The sequence below is a fragment of the Trachymyrmex cornetzi genome, unplaced genomic scaffold (genome assembly GCF_001594075.2).
Source record: "Trachymyrmex cornetzi isolate Tcor2-1 unplaced genomic scaffold, Tcor1.1 scaffold223, whole genome shotgun sequence".
NCBI classification, from domain to species: domain Eukaryota; kingdom Metazoa; phylum Arthropoda; class Insecta; order Hymenoptera; family Formicidae; genus Trachymyrmex; species Trachymyrmex cornetzi.
Window position 1 is genome coordinate 483,882 of NW_017296881.1, and position 11,614 is coordinate 495,495.

General features: G+C 30.9%; 1 protein-coding gene across 1 annotated transcript in view; it reads left to right on the top strand.

Annotated features, from left to right (window-relative positions):
• Positions 1-11,614, top strand: part of LOC108760295 (uncharacterized) — a 116,462-nt gene that overhangs the window by 69,487 nt on the left and 35,361 nt on the right. The window lies entirely within an intron of this gene.

An 11,614-nucleotide genomic window follows, 5' to 3' on the forward strand; every position in this document is an offset into this window, starting at 1 on the left:
CGGAATACAGTCTTAAGCCTGATTCCACTAATGTAAGTTAATAGCGAATTTGGTTGGATATATTAAAGCCGTTGTACATTTATTTAATCTGTGTAGAAGTAAAATACAAATATTTCGAATTATAAAATAAAATAAATAAATATTTATTTAAAATATTATTAAAATTAATATATAATATATATTTTTATAAAATATTTACTAAAATTGACAATTGTTAAAATCCTTTGGTACTTCTTATCTTATCAAATAGACATAAAGATGGCAAGCATGAAACGGTCGCTGAAGTTGACAGATTTTGCTTAACAGCTCAATAAAAAATATTGAGAATTTCATGGTTTAATCCGTTTTTATACTTGTATTAAGCACACATTTTTACGTCAATTTGTGTACGACAGCTACACACTACTGCGCCCACCAAATCGAATTCGCTTTATTACTTTAATTTTGATTTAACTCTTCTAATTCTAAGAATTTATAGGAAAATATAAACAGTAAGTTAAACTAGAATTGAAATTAATCTTATATTAATGGCCTTGTGCCCGTTTCTACCAATGTAGACTAACTTTAATCTTTATAGTTCAACTTTCTTTTCGTCTTTTTCTAATTCTTAGAACTAAAAAATTAGCAAAAGATGAAAAGTTAGTTGAATCAAAATTAAAATTAAATTGTATTGATAGAAACGAACATTAGTAAGATGAGATATACGATATAGAACATATCACATCAAAATTGGCTTTAACAGAGAAAATAGCTTTGTAATTGTTGCAAAATTCTTTAATATAATTGGTTTATACATTTAGATCCAGTAAGAAATTAGAGGCAAAACAAATCATATTAAAGAATTTGCAAAACTGTTTTGTCTGCTTAATACAGTCATTTTGACATCTATAGAAAGTCTATTGTATAGGAATGGTAAATAAAATAGATGTGCACGTGTATGAAATGAGAAATACAATTGTACAATTACGATATCAGATTTAAAAATATATTATATTATTATTATATCACAATTCTTAATTTTATATCGTATTTTTATGCGATCTTACTACTTAAATCCCAATTATATTAATTTCCGAATTTTCGAATTGATTACATATTTGGGAATTTAAAATAATTTAGATATTTTTAAATAATTAACTGATAATTTAAAAACATTAATTTGGAAAATTATACATATACCTATACGAAGCAAGCACGAAAAACATAACTTAATATAATTACTATAATATAAAAAAATTGTAATTTCTAGTAAAAATAACATATTTTCCACGAGGACGTAATAAACCAAAATTATGTAATATACTCCAGTAATAAACTCCCTCGTATACAATATATTTGAATAAAATTTCAAAAATAATAAAAAGATGAACGTGTAATTGAAGAAATTATTAATAAATATTTATTTAAAATATTATTAAAACTAATATCTAGTTTTTATAAAATATTAACTAAAATTGACAATTGTTAAAATCCTTTGGTACTTCTTATCTTATCAAATAGACATAAAGATGGCAAGCATGAAATGATCGTTGAAGTTGACAGTATTCATGGAACTACGAAAGGACTTGGGCATTAACTGCTTTAAATTAGTTCACAACGGATTACTTGAGAGCCACTGAATTGTTATTAGTTTGCCGGCAACATAATGAGATTGCATGCACAATCATATGCTGCTATCAGGAGTGTTGTGTACGATTTTCATGACGGCTAAGGACGTTAGAAGGTTTACTTTACTCAGTGAACCGCATTCACAGACCTGCGGAATTTCAGTAAACGGAACATTCCACCGCGAATTAAATCAACTGTACGATTTCTGCTCTAATTATGCTACGCGATATTGTTTTAACAGCACCGCTAATCAATAATGCAGTCGGCGAAATTGTTAATTAGAGTAACGCACATGTGTTTTTACGGAGATTAAAATATCAAATATTAAATTTCACTATTTTGACTATGCATTACTCTGACAGTTCTACAAATTTAATTAGTTCTCCTAAACAAAACTTATAGATGTTTCTAAAGTAGTGACAATTTTTGTTTAGTTTGTCATACAACATAGCTATTTACTACAACATAGCATTTAATAAATAAACAAGTTTTTCATATCATATCTCTTTGTTATTGTAGAAAAAAGAAGGAATTTAAAGAGAATGTACTGATGATTTTTTTTTCTCCGATTTTTTCAGAAGACGTACTCCGGTTATGCCGACGTAATAGATTGCATGTCGCGTGACAAACGAGACAAAAAAATGATGACAAAAACGGTGACATGAATCGGTCCTTTTCTAAGTTTTCAGAGCAAAAGCTCGAAGCGCAACGAACATACGAGCGCGATAAGTCTGCTATTCTCGACGCTGAGATAAAGCACAGAGAGCCTCGAACTGCCAAACTTCCGACCTCGAAGAACTTTAAACATCGTCATTCGGCCGATCCGAACTTCTAAAGCTCCAGTGCCGGTCCGGATTCTGTTCGTCACGCGCGAATGCAGGCCGCGGAATGGTAGCGCAACGAGTACAGCAAGCATCGCGTTGTACAACAGGGTGTACTCTCCATCGACCGATCTCGAAACTAAGTAATGCCGAAAGTTTAAGTCGAGTATAGTTATAGTCCTGCGGTGGGAAAAAGTAACGCTTCGGTGCAAAACACTCTCGCGAAATTTCATCATCAGTAACGGGATCCCGTGGAGATAAAAAAAACCGTCAACCGTAATCTTGTAAAAAATTTTACACAACGGTTGAAATGAGGTCGATATAAAAATATATAGGGCGAAGTAGCATTGTCCGAAATAACAGAAAATAACGTTCGCGAGCATCGAATTATTTCTAAATTTCCAGAATTCTGGTCGTACGTACAAAAAAAGAAATTTTTTTAATTTTTAAAATATTCGAAAAAAAATTGGATAAAAAATATGTATATAATGTTCCCTTATTCCTAAATACACAATTAAAAAAAATGTTATTTTCGAGTTATTATCATAAATTAAACAAAATTATTCTATCAATCATAAGATTATATTCTAACTTCATAGTCCGTCCCATTCATTCTTAAAGTATCTTAAGGTAAAGTATTCTTAAGGTTTTCAAAGAAATCATAATCATATCTACAAGAGTGACACATTTTATAAATTGTAAACCGTGTGTCATTTTTTTTATAAAAAAAAGAAAACATTCTACAGAAGTTAAAATCTAAACATTTATAATTAAAACAGTTTTGATGAAATTCGAAGAAGTTGTTTTGTTTTGAATATAGTCGTTTTTACTGACGAAAACAATTTAAAGTAAATATAAACTGTTGACGATATTTCGAATTATGTGCTACTTTTGATGAATTATTCCAGATATTAATAGTTTTGTAGGATTTCAAAATTGTCACAATTTAAAAAGAATAATTTTTAAAGATTGTGAAACGAAAATGATAAAAATAACATTTGATCATGTTTCTAAAATTATATTCTTTTTATCAATAATATTTGATTAACCAATAATTTTTTATTGAGTTGAGAGGTAGTTACCTCTTTTCTGAAAAATTTAATTTTTTTACTTGTGTTATTTTTTGAAGTAAAGGAACGATAATTATATATTTTAAACAATAATATTTCATTGTGCTAAAAAATGTTTTTTATCAGGATATATGAATTAAGTATATTATAAAGAAAAAAGTATAAAATAAATTTATAAAAATTTATAAACAAATTTATAAAAATTGTATGGTAATCTCAATTCATTCATTAATGGAAGGTTCTTTAAAAAATTATATGATTTTTTAATATATTTATGCATTTATCCTGAAACTATTACAAACAAGTGCAAATTGGAACAGGTGTAGTTTATTTCTCCCACTTTCTCAATCTATCAAAATTTCCTTATCTACCACCTGTGCCAGTGCAAATGAGAAATCGATACGAGTTGGAGTCACGCTTTGTCTTATCATTATCATTAACGCGCATTCTTTCATTATCAGTGTTACAGAATTCGAATATTCTCATACCAGACCGATAAGTTAATGCCATCCATCGCGAGTCGACAGTGATTTTAACATCGTGTCGCGTCTTCGCCTACGTCTTCGCCTGTCGAATATTTTACGTCAGGTACGATAAAAATTTTACTTATTTACATGACCTTGTCATCGGTTGTCTGTCATTTTGCGTTTTGTGATAAGAAGAGCGTTGATGCATACATTCCTTAAATGTAAACCAGTGCTCAGCTCGTCTTTCTCGTTTAATCTTTACGAGATGAGTTTGATAATTAAGAAACGTCACTTAATCGCAAAAGTTAACTTTGGATAATCATGCTGATGCTGATTAAACCTTCGAAAATTGCTTCGAACGTGCTATTACCATGTTATCGTTCGATATTTGCATAATCCTCCCTTCTCCAATCGTAATTACGTACCGGTATTCCCCGGGGTTAGCAAATAGTATTTAATTAACTAGAACAACATTGATTTGTAACGCTACTGCGTCGAAGTTGCGTATAAAGTGTCAAAAATGCAAAATACAACTTGAAAGTTCTGAATTTTTCGTAAACTTTTTTATACATAATATCTTTCAAAATTAAAAACAAATAGTTTTTTATTTTTATTCCTGAAATGTAAAGGTATCCATCAGAATTTTCGACATCAGATACATTGGTTGAAAGTTTTCTAAATTATATTCATAATGCGTTTATATATGTACGTGAATAGAGAAATTCTCCTGCATCTACAAGATGTAAATTTAGTAAATGTTTAAGCCCCAGCTTGAAACTTAAAGATTAAATCCCTTGCATTTATGAAACTCGACTGTCACGATTTCTCGCTTCGAGAACATTTCTAAACTCACAACTAGATAAACGTCGGGAAGACTATTATTACAGACTATTGCAAATGCTAATTTAACTTGATTTCTTCCTCTTGTATTTTATCTTTGAAACGTTATCTGCCTCTTCAAATATAGCTTTGAGTCGTTGATCTACGTAAAGTCTTTATTAGATTAAAATTAGATACGGCTTCATAATCTAGAGAACGAATAAAGACAAATTCTTTAAATATCAAAATATTTATTACTCAGAAAAGTAATACATTCCACTGAAAGAAAATGTATACATATATACATTTATATGTTAAAATATAATTGAATCTGTATACATATCTGTTAAAATATTGAATCTGATACTCAAAATTTTTCGAAATTTCTTTATATATTGTTTCCTTACTTCGAAAGTAAGATAACTCAAAAAATGTGGTTATTTTAAAAATGAAGATTACTTTATCAATCACATCAAAAATAAACTAACTTAACTTCACAGTTCGTCCGCCAAATAGCACTTGTGTCATTCTTAAGATTCAAAAAAATTATAACACCTACAAAAGTGACACCCTTTAAGTTGTGTCATCTTTGTAAAGAAACAAAAAGAGTCTCTTTCCTACAAAGAATATTTAAAATTAAGAAAGATTTGATGATCAAAGTTTGAAAGAAAAATTGTTTAATTTTGAATTCAGACATTTTAGATCAAAAGGTAAACTGTTAGTAATATTCGTTATAATTTTTTGAGAAATCGATATTGCGGTTCAAAAAGAATAATTTATTTAAGAGTTATAAAACGAAATAACAAAAATAACATTTAATCATGTTTCTAAAAGTATATTCGTTTTAATATTATTTAAATAGTCTCAGATTAATTTTCTATTGAAAAATAATCTTTCCCCTTTTCTGAAAAATTTAATTTTTTTAGTTAGTTGTGTCACTTTTGAAGTAAGGAAACGATATAAATACTATGTAATTTCTCTTCTTATTGTTTTTTACATTTTAATTTTTTTAAGAATTACGTCTTCTTTTAATTTCATTTCTGTACAAAACTTCTCTGGAACTTAGCATTTATTATTAGACTTTGTCATTTCTTGGTTTGCGATAGTTATGACTGTCTACGTATTTCATGTATATAAAGATGGTAACCTAGCATTTTCTGTAACTGCAGACGATGTTTAATTACCTAGAATGTCCTAGAACGTCACAACAGCCACCTTGACCTTACGATAATAAATCCGTGGCAGACGCAAGTTAATTGGCATACAAATGGATTTTCCAACACAGAGCGTATCAGTCCGCACGAGTGCACAACTGTTGTTACTGTTACTGCTGCTGCTTGCATTTGCGTTTGCGTTTGCGATCAGCAAGCACGTGCTTGGCATAATGCGAATTAGTGTACGATTCCGCGCGTGGCTATTCCGGCTATTTTCGTCCGCGGTCTCCTTTCGTCCTGAACAGTCGAGAATTATTTTTCGTCGAGCGCGACGGTGTCAGTCGATAGGAAAGTAACGGTAATTGCACAACCAATCATCGCACTTCAGTTCCGCTTGTGCGAAACGCTTCCCCGAAACTAATTATGAAGTAATTATAATTCCGGACTCGCGTTGTATCGCTTGTATGTCCACGCAAATTCTCTCTCTCCATGTTAATGGCAACACTAAATATTTTATAAGCAAAACCGCGCTCGATTTACTTGCAAATAAACGCAGTTACGAAAATACGTTAATATTAAGGATATAAATTATCCTTGACCTTTTGGAGAAAATATATTTCATTTTAAAATAATTACGAATCTTTTTACAAAATTTAACGACATGGTAACGTAATGACAAATTTATTAATAACTGAGTGATGCTTAAAAATTTACCTCATAGTTATTGCATTTTTGTTTAGAGATTCTTGGGTCAATTTAAAGAGTCAACTTTTCTACACAATATAAAAATTCAATAGAAAGTCATTTGTAACAACTTTCTAACTTTTAGCATAAATATCTTGGTAATTAAGTCTCAAATTAAATTTTCTGCTAAGCAGCAAAGTAATAAATAAACTTTATTAAAGTCCATTTAAAATTAACTAAAAAAATAAGATCTCGTTAAAAATTTTACTGTGTTTACTTTACTCTTGCAGTTCAATTTATCGAAAAAATTTATTTAGCAATTTTCAAAAGTAAACGATTTACTTGTTTAAAAATATTAAAGCTAATGTAAATGTAATATGAATTACAATATTCTTAATAACTTTAATATTCGTGCTAATATTGGATGCTAAACTATGTCATCAATTTTTTACATTACTATACTCGTTCATGCAAATTTAAGCATACATACGAGAAGAGCATATCAATGCATTTTGTCGACAGGAAAAGATCTCGACGTAATAAATTTCGGATCAGCGATCAGCTCCTTTAAAGCACCCGATAATCGTCCTGAAGTCGACCTGTACGATTCCTATCAATTTTCCACATTTACTCACCTCCCGCGGGTTTATTCGAAACCGGAAGAGTTCAGAATAATTGCCAACGTCGGCGATACGACCTCTGGTAAAGTCGATCAAGTAGCACGACGTGCTAATTTTAGAACCAATTTATTGATTAAATACCGTTGTCGTAGTTAATTGTAAATTGACGGTGTCTATTCTATCGGTCTGCAACCTCTTTTCCATTTTAATGAACTTCGATTAGATGTAGAATGAAATAAAATAATGAAATATACCTATATATATATATATATTTCGTATATATGTATATACTTTATCGTAGATTTAGAAAACAAACCAAATTCCTTATTTATTAAAAATCTTTTATAAATCTATTTATAAATTCTATTTATATTGTATAAATTTATGTATAAAAATCTTTTCTAATATTAATAGAACTTTATGATTATATATATCTATAAATTTTTTAAAGAAGTAGATTTTTTTTATAAAATCTTGAAAATTTTAAAATAGATTGTAAATTGGTTTTTTTTTTCAAACTCAATGGCAGTCGATACGAATATTTAACATTGTATCTGTTTTACATTAAGGCAATGATAGTCAGCAATAGTAACATTTTGTAGCTAATGCACGATCGTTCGATAAGTCGAAATGGCATTTGGCATTATCCCATAAAGAAAGTCGAGTTTAACGCAGTCGTTTTCGTTAAAAAAATGTCTCTCTTTATCAAAACTTGTCATTCCAAAGAAAGTAACAAATTTTCGGCGTTTTTTTCTGCAAAACGCAATTTTGTCTCATTTAGGATTAAATGATATCTTTTCTATCTTGAATATTAACGTGCCATTCGCAACCTACATCTATATTTTACATCAAAACGGAAAGAATTCATTTTGCCATTTGACGTATATACATATCTCTTTTTTCTGAACGTTATTTCAAACGCGCGCATTACAAACGCGTCACGCACTGGTAAGATGTAATTACCGACGCAACGGTGATTTCGCGTGCACACTAGAGAAGTTTTTTTACACGTCGGCTCGCATGCGAGCTAATGTACAGCTGAGGACCATGTATTAAGTTAAATAAATGTACCTTTAGACGCGTCTTTCACTTAAAACTTTCTTTATGAAGCAAGCTCCGAAAGAGCAGCATCCACAGTACTTTAGGAGACATAAATCTGCGATCTCTCTTAAATGAACGTGAAGATTAGAGCTCCACTTCGAGGGCCACTTCTTCATCTCAGTTGGTTTCTCGACTTCTTTCTATTTTCCTCGGTTACGCCGTAAAACGGCGATTTCATCGGTTAACCCGACAACAACGACGGTAGCGACAACGTTATCTGAAATGGGTTGTATATACACATAGAACGGAACTGCTACGAATAATCCAACGAAAATATACTCGGCGAACAAGATGTTAAAATAAAAGATCCAGATTTTTATAGTGATAAAACTAGAGAGGAATTATGTCACTTATTTATAAAAAATATTTTCGAACCCCCCCTGTTGTTCTGTTTTAAAATTAACTATATTTCTTTAAAAGACAATTGTAATATAAAACTTGAATTTTTTAATAGATGTTTAAAAAAACTCGGATGCGTCTTTTTTAGAAATCTATTCTGTATTATTAGAATTTAAATATCCTTCTTAGAAAATATTTAGAATAATCTTCTTTTAGAAAGTATTTTGATCACACAACGTTGTTCCTTCTATGCGTCGCTAATGTGTAATCCGTAAGTTAATTTTAATAATTGTGTTTAGCGGATGTTGCAGATCTATGAACTAGTCGATTACCGTTAACGGTTGATCGTCCCGATTAGTAGAATTGCTAACGTAATACTTTCTTGCAAGAAATCAAGTACAAGCATGCGAAGTATGACTCCCAGGCATTTCCTCCTCATGTGTGTTAATGACCGACTCTTTCTTTGAGTCATTACAACCTTCCGCTTGCGAGAACCGTGAACGGCAGGAAGTGCATTCCAGTTATATTTCAAATTAAAACCAAAGTTTTGTCCAAATATTTGTATATTGGATATTTAAAGTGTATTTCTCAAGAGAAATGATAAAAGTTTACTCAATCTTCGATTATATAATTAAAATCTTTAAATTATATTTTTTTTAATATTCAATATTTCTTTCTCAGGGGATTAAATTATTCTTCCGGTAAAGTCTTCTAAAAGATTTGCATTTTTAAGGCGGTTCCAGACATGCAGCTAATGTTAACGCCAACATTAACAAATATTACACACACATATGTATACACTGTTAAATAGATAATGTCAAATTTAACTTAATATGAGTTGCTGCAGCTCCTACTCAATCATATCGTTATTTTATACTAAAACAATGGTTATATTTGACACTATGCAGCGTGAATTTGACATTATATAGTATTAAATTGACACGATTTAGGCTGCGTTCAGAATTAACCCGCGTGTGTTCACACTGATCCCCCAAAATTTAAATTTCGTATAACTTTTGAACTAAGAGTGAGCAAACGAAAATTCCGACGGAGCATTCGTGAGCAAACAATGAGCAAACGAATGCAAAAAAAAATATTCGATTTCTTAATTGTGGGGGGCTAGTGTGAAGTTGGCTCCCCCAAAATTTAAATTTCGTATAATTTTTGAACTAAGGGTGAGCAAACGAAAATTCCGACGGAGCATTCGTGAGCAAACGATGAGCAAACGAATGCAAAAAAAAAATATTCGATTTTTTAATTGTGGGGGGCTAGCGTGAAATTGGCCCCCCAAAGTTTAAATTTCGTATAACTTTTTAATTAAGGTTGAGCAAACGAAAATTCCGACGGAGCATTTGTGAGCAAACGATGAGCAAACGAATGCAAAAAGATATTCAATTTTTTAATAATCTAAATTTCGTAGAACTTTTGAACTAAGGGTGAACAAACGAAAATTCCGACGAAGCATTTGTGAGCAAACGATGAGCAAATGAATGCAAAAAGAAAATATTCTATTTTTTAATATTGGGAGGCCAGCTTCACGGGTTCAGAATTATCATCTGGGTGCACCCAGATGTTCTTTATCCTTGTTTAACATTCATGAACAACAAGGATAAAATAACATCTTGATGCATCCGGACGACGATTCTGAATGCAGTCATAGTGTCAAATTTAATTATTGTTTTAGTAAAAAACAACGATATGATTGAGTAGGAGCAGTGGCGACTCACATTAAGTTAAATTTGACACTATAGATTTAACAGTGTACACATACATATGAGAAGGACAATTATCCATGAATGTAAGCCAATATTTAGCGAATGTAAAATTGGCGTACGTTAGCTCCGCTTTTATCATTTACAATGTACGCGCAGTGTACGCAACGAACTCAGGCACAATTTCGCTTTCGCCAGAACAAATCGCAATTCGTGCGCGCACGCGGTTCGCCGATGAATTAATCAGACTTTTACAGTACCGGTGCTTTCATTCTTCCACAGCGACTGCCGTTGATTCTCCTATGTCGAAAATTAAAACTTTCCGCTTGTAGACACAACAACCACGATACGAGCTCGGTGTTTCAATCCAGCTCCGTTCTCTGGATTCGTGGAGGCTCACGATGCACGTGCATGCCGGTCGCATTAATAATACGGTTATGCAATAAGCCTCGTATACGATGGTTACTAGTGACTCGGACTTCGCGTATGTAGCTATGAAACGTGCCCTATAGACATAACACATAAGCTAGCGTGAACGCGAATACGACTTGAGCTCTGCAACTACTGCAGAAGCTGAAAGACGGAATTAGTATTAATTATTTGAGATACGATCGGAGAAGCAATTTATATTTGTATAAAGTTTATACAGATTACCTTGCTTTTACCAGATCAATTTATATGATTTGGAACTGCAACTTTTTCCTTACAAAAATATTGAGAGATATTATCATTTGTTACTAAAGAAAATTTGTCATAATTTCCAACATAAATATTTTCATAACTATATTCATCTGAAATTTTGTAAAGATAAAGATCAATTGAAAAGAAAGAATAAAATTGAATTTGTGTCCTTGTAACTTTATTTATATAAAAGCTTTTTTAAATTAAAAAATAGAGGAAGATCACCGATACCGACATACCACTTTGTTTTTAGACAATATTTCTTAAACAAAAGGTAAAAATACAACTTCAAAAACATAAATACAAAGTAAAAGGTATCTTCTATCAGTATAAGCAATTTTTATAATACTGTTTGCAATTTTATAATAATTAAGTTTTTCGTAAGTTATGCAAAAATGAGCGTCTGACAAAATGGGCTCCAAAACTGACATAGTAGGCAATTAATAATACCAACATTCCTATTCTATAAATAAAGATATATCCTGTTCTGTAAAGAAAACTAATTTATGAAACTATAAACATTTAAAATGACATAATA